This window comes from Cnephaeus nilssonii (assembly GCF_951640355.1).
Source record: "Cnephaeus nilssonii genome assembly, chromosome: 4".
In the NCBI taxonomy this organism is placed as follows: domain Eukaryota; kingdom Metazoa; phylum Chordata; class Mammalia; order Chiroptera; family Vespertilionidae; genus Cnephaeus; species Cnephaeus nilssonii.
In genome coordinates, this window is record NC_137075.1 from 53382388 (window position 1) to 53388872 (window position 6485).

Here is a 6485-nt window from a genome sequence, read left to right on the forward strand (position 1 = left end):
GAATGGAAACTGACCCAGGGCATGTTATTACAGCATTTTCAAACAGAATCGGTCAGTTTCCTCAGGCACAGGGAGGCCAGCTGGGAGGCTCAGAGTGACTGGAAAGCTGAGGTTTTGAGCTTCATCTGAGTCCAGATTCCCTCATTCATAGTTTCTTTCTCCACCAAATGCCCTTTCGCACAAAAGACCTGAAGAGGCTGTGAATTCAACTGACGTGGTAATTCTGCAGTCACGTGATTAAATGCTGTTCGATTTTCAGTTACCTTAGCCCTCCGACTGTAAATATGAGATTCCTTCAGGGCAGTCACGAAAGCGCACTGGTTCTCTGACCATGACTTGAGCTAAACATTTAAGAGCCCTAAGCTGGTGCCTGGCCGGTGTGGCTCAGTTGGTTGAACGCCATCCTGCACACCGAAAGGTTGCCAGTTCAATTCCCTACCAGGGCTTGTACGGAAGGCAACCAATAGATGTTTCTCTCCCATGTCTGTCTGTCTCTCTCCCCTCTCTCTAAGCATATCCTCAGGTGAGGATTAAAAAATTAATTAATTAAAAAGACCTAAGCTTGTGTGTGATTTTGTTTCTGTAAGTGCCCTGGAGCACTTAGAAGTATCCATCCCACCCTAGCTGGTGTGGCTCAGTTGGTTGAGAGTTGTCCCATGCACTGAGAAGTTGCGGGTTTCAGCCCTAGCTGGTTTGGCTCAGTGGATAGAGCATTGGCCTGCGGACTGAAAAGTCCCAGGTTCGATTCCGGTCAAGGGCGTGTACCTTGGTTGCAGGCACATCCCCAGTTAGGGGGTGTGCAGGAGGCAGCTGATTGATGTTTCTCCCTCATAGATGTTTCTAACTCTCTATCCCTCTCCCTTCCTCTTTGTAAAAAATCAATTAAAATATATATATATATATATATATATATATATATATATATATATATATATATTTTTTTTTTTTTTAATTTTTTTTTTTAAAAAGAAGTTGCGAGTTCGATTCCCAATTCAGGGCACATACCAGGGTTGCTGGCTTGATCCCCAGTGGGGGGCATGCAGGAAGCAGCTGACTTAGGTTTCTCTCTCATCATTGGTGTTTCTCTTTCTCTCTCTCTCTCTCTCTCTCTCTCTCTCCCTCCCTCCCTCCCTCCCTCCTCCTTCCCTCCCTTCCTATCTATCTCTAAGCATGTCCTTGGGTGAGGATTAAAAATAAATAATAACTAAAAAGAAATAAAGAAGACCTAAGCTTGTGATTGTTTCTGGGACACTTAGAAGTATCCATCCTGCACAGCAGACTTACAGCCATCACGGCCACCCAAGGGGAGCAGCCACCTGAGCCTCAGCCAAGGGGTAACGTGATGATCAGCATCTGCTTCCCAGTGCCGAGGAGCCCAGTGCTGCGTTCACACCCAAACCAACCTCCAAAAACCGTCTCTGAGGACTTGTTTCCTCAGGCCCTAGGTGGGCAACAGGAAACATACCACTTGCCTATACAGAAGTTAACTTAAAAAATTACACTTAGGTTTCAAGTTGGTAATTACGTTACAAAAAGTATAAAAGGAGACGTCTAAGGGCTCACAGAAGTATCAAATTCAGAGAGCAGCTTCCACCCCGCCCCGTGAGGGGTGTGAGGGGCGAAGAGGTGGGATTACTAACCTGAACATGTGGGACGGAAACCTTACCTCAGCAAGTGCCAGCTGCCACTGTGTCTCTCAGGGGAGCGCAGCAGGGCTGCAGGCTGGATCGGGCTGCTGTGGGGAGGAACTGCCCCTGTTGGGCCACGGAGTGCTGCCCCCCGGAGACCTGCAGGCGACAGGAAGCCCCCAGAGAGTACCACAAACAAACAGGAAGAAGCAATCTGTTCTTTCCTATCTAGGCTTCCAGCCAGTCTTTCTGTGGCGCCCCCTAACAGGGGGCTGCAGGCAAAGCTGGAATGTGATTGGCCCCAGTATCGCTAAGCGTGGAGAGAAAGAAAAAGAAAACTGTTCTGTGTTGCTTCTTGGAAACATAGTCTACAGCAAAGGCGGTCAGTGCCTCAGCTCACAAAACCATCAGAACTATGTGACACCCATGAAAAAGCTGTCACCTAACAGTGGGGTGTCAAGAACAGGGCAGCTGAGCCCTGGCCAGCTCCTCTCAGCGGTTAGAGCGTCAGCCCACAGACTGAAGGGTTGCGGGTTCGATTCCCAGTTAAAGGCACATACCTGGGTTGCATTTGATCCCTGGTCGGGGTACATGCAGGAGGCAACCAATCAACGTGTCTCTTTCACATCGATGTTTCTCTCTCTCTCGTTCTCTCTCTCTCCTCTCTCCCTTTCCTCCCTTCCATTCTAAGAAGTCAGTGGAAAAAATTATCCTTGGGTGAGGATTGACAAAAAAACAAAGGGCCAATGGGGGATGCTTACCTTGGGATCATTCAATAAAGGTAGCCAGCAATTCTAAATATCATCCTATCTAATAAGAGTAACATGCAAACTGACCATCACTCCAACACACAAGATGGCCGCCCCCATGTGGTCAAAGATGGCTGCCCCCATGTGGACACAAGATGGCTGCCACAAGATGGCCAGCAGGGGAGGGCAGTTGGGAGGGACCAGGCCTGCAAGGGAGGGCAGCTGTGGGCATTCAGGCCAGCAAGGGAGGGCAGTTGGGGGTGACCAGGCGGCAGAAAAGGGAAGTTGGGGGCGACCGGGCCTGCAGGGAAGGGCAGTTAGGGGTGACCGGGTCTTCAGGGGAGGGCATTTAGGGGTGACTGGGCCTTCAGGGGAGGGCAGTTAGGGGTGACCGGGCCTTCAGGGGAGGGCAGTTAGGGGTGACCGGGCCTTCAGGGGAGGGCAGTTAGGGGCAATCCGGGTAACAGGGGAGCAGTTAGGCATCAATCAGGCTGGCAGGGGAGTAGTTAGGGGGTGATCAGGCTGGCAGGCAGAAGCAGTTAGGGGCAATCAGGATGGCAGGCAGGTGAGCAGTTGGGAGCCAGCATTCCTGGATTATGAGAGGGATCCCAGATTGAAGAGGGTGCAGGCTGGGCTGAGGGACACCCCCCCACTGTGCACGAATTTCGTGCACCAGGCCTCTGAATAAGTTTAATCAGTTTATCAGTCATTGTTTGCATCAATGTTGTTTTTATATCATGTTTTTGTTGTTTTTATATCATATTTTTGCTGTTTTCATATGATGTTTTTGTTATTTTTATGTCTGTTGTTCTTATATAATTTTGTTATTGTTTATTAATAAATTCATATATTATTTTCATATACATTTTACTCATTTCCTTTCATCTCTCATACTTCTATTATAGAGAAAGGGCAAATAGCAATATTAACATATTTCCTCTAATTAATTCCCTTTTAATGTGCATGAATTTCATGCACCGGGCCGCTGTGGGATACCTGTGGGATCGGGCCTAAACAGGCAGTCAGACATCCCCCAAGGGGTCCCAGATTGAAGCGGGTGCAGGTTGGGCTGAGGGACCCCCCACCCAGTGCACGAATTTCGTGCACCAGGCCTCTAGTCCTATCTAATAAAGAGGGAATATGCTAATTGACCCTCATGGCATCACAAAGATGGCGACGCCCACCGCCAATAAGGAGTGAATATGCTAATTGACTGCCACACCCTCAAAGATGGCGGTGCCCACAGCCACAGATGGTGGCGCCCAGTCCCCTCAGCCCCGCCAGGGAGGCAGGTGCACGGCAAGGCCGTGCTCACCCCTAGGAAGGCCTGGCCACTCTGTGCACCTGCCTATGAAGATCCCCAGTCCCCTCAGGCCCCCAGCAACCCAGGGCCGGCCCGAGGCGCAGGCAAGCCTCGGATGTCAGCTGCCCAGCCAACAAACCAAGGTGCAGGCAAGACTCGGATGGTGGCTGCCCAGACGCCCAGGGCCGCCCGAGGCTCAGGTAACCAGGGCCAGCCGAGGCTTGTGCTGCCGGCAGTGGCAGCAGCAGAGGTGTGATGGGGCATCGCCTTCCCCTGATTGCTGGGTTGCCTCCCACCCCTGAGGGCTCCCAGACTGTGAGAGGGGGCAGGCCGGGCTGAGGAACCCCCCACCAGTGCATGAATTTTCATGCACTGGGCCTCTAGTCAATGATAAAATGTTCTTTCCCAAAACAAAACTTTTACTGTTTAACTTTACACTTGCAATTACAGTTGAATGTTGTTTTAATAATATATGTGTAATATTCAAATTAGCACATATGATTTATCTTTAAATAAAAATTACATATACATTGAAGTTACTTTGGGAAACTCTGGTGATACAATCAACCTCCCAACACCCAGGGATTCAGTCACATGTGTTTATTTAAAGCAGTGATGGCGAACCTATGACACGTGTGTCAGCACTGACACGCGTAGCCATTTCTGATGACACGCGGCCGCTGAGGCGGCCGCATGCCGAGGATGAAACATTTGCTGCTCCTGAGGATGAAACATTTGCGAAATAATGTTTTTTCCTCAAAGTGACACACTACCCGAGTTATGCTCAGTTTTTTGGCGAAGTTTGACACACCAAGCTCAAAAGGTTGCCCATCACTGATTTAAAGAGTAGTTCCACAACAGTTCAGAATAATTCAAGCTCATTTTGGGTGCAGTTTATATTTTCAGTTCATAAAGGATTATGCATTTCTGTGTTTAAATAGTAAATAGCACAATGATAAAAGTGAAGAAATAGAACTTGACTTCAATTCTGCCAATCTATGTGATTAGTTTTAAATTGTGTTTAAATTTTTTCCCCACTGCAGACACTTTGAAAACTTCTAGAATTAATCTGGGAGGAAAGGAAGAGTTGAAATTTCTGGCATTTATTGTGAAATGAGATTTTATGAATTGCTATCAGTGTATCCTTATATATAACTTTTCCTAATAATGAGTATCTGGTGCTTTATAAGACTTTTTTGAAATTAAAATTAATGAAGTGTTCTTTGATAAACTGTAAGTGAAAATTGACAAATCTACCTATATTGAAAATGAATATGCATTTAAAAATTCAATTGTTCCCAGCTGACGTGGCTCAGGGGTTGAGCATCAACCTATGAACCAGTAGGTCATGGGTTTGATTCCTGGTCAGGGCACATGCCTGGGTTGCAGGCTCAATCCCCAGTAGGGGGCGTGCAGGAGGCAGCCGATCAATGATTCTCTCTCATCATTGATGTTTCTATATCTCTCTCCCTCTCTGAAATCAATAAAAATATGTTTTTAAAAATTTGATTGTCACAAAATCACTGACAAATTTGTAAAAGATAAGTCTTGAAACAGAAACTATAATTTTATTATTCACTACTGTGACAGACTATTATGTAGGTACATATTTTCCCTATTTAAAAAAATAATATTATAATTAAACAATATTAAAACATTTTTTCCTTAAAAACAAATAAAAAAAAATATGTTGCCTTGGAAGAGTCAGAATGAAGGCTCTTTAAAGCCACGAGAGGAGTTTCAACTTGATAGCCAAAAAATAGCAAAGGGACTGAAGGTTTCCGAGTTAGGAGCGTGACCCAATAGTGACTCAGAACCCTCTTCTGATGCCGCTTTTCTTCCTCTGTAACCAGGTAGGCTTCCCACAGCCACCACACCCAGACTGCACTAACAGCAGTAGGAAGGAAGTGGGGTGCAGTCCAATCATAGGGGCAAGATTAGTGCATGTAGGAGAGCACTACAGAAAAGACATGTAAGTGTAATCTCTGCAAATTCTTTGCTATCCCTACTATCAAGCGGTGTCAAACTTCCCACCCTGTGGAATATGGGCTTGCATCGACTTACTTCAAATGACCAGAATGTGGTGGATTTTGATGGGACTTTCGATGTTAGTCATTAAAGGAGAAAGCAAGAAACGGTAATACAGCTTCCACCTGGCTCACTCCCTGGGGTACTCACCTTTGGAACTCAGCCACCAAGTAGTGCGACAGCAGGGCCAGGACCAGGACGCGACAAGTGAGATACTCACCTTGTGTGAGAAATGTAAGAGGTGCCGAAATCTCAGTGTTCAATATTGCAGTATTTCTTAAGTTCCATGCAAAACAAGACAAAAGCAAAACACCATGAACAAAATATAGAATTTTAAAGAGAATCCAACCAGCTCTGCACCTCTCACTTGCCTTACCCTAATCCCAGTCCTACCACGTCTTTTTTAAAGGTCTCACATATTTGTTACTGAACCAACCTACTAGTGCAGAAACATATTAACAAAGAGAAAAATCATTCTTCAATCATTTCCCAATAAAACACGCCCAACGGTCCAGATAGTAGTGATCTTTTCAGTGATGTGGTAAATTGTAAGCAATACGGACACAGAATACATCGGTGAGCTACATCATGTGCAATCCCTTGTAGACCCAGCTTGGTTCTTCCCCATGTCTCCTCTTTGAGTTGTACCTGATTTTATTGCCAGTTTCCACTGGAATCCATTGGGGAATAGGCCAATTCTGCTTCTGTGTCTTGGCCAAGAACCGCTCGATCCTGAGAGTCCTGTGAGAAGACTTGGCAAGAGTCAACTGCACATAC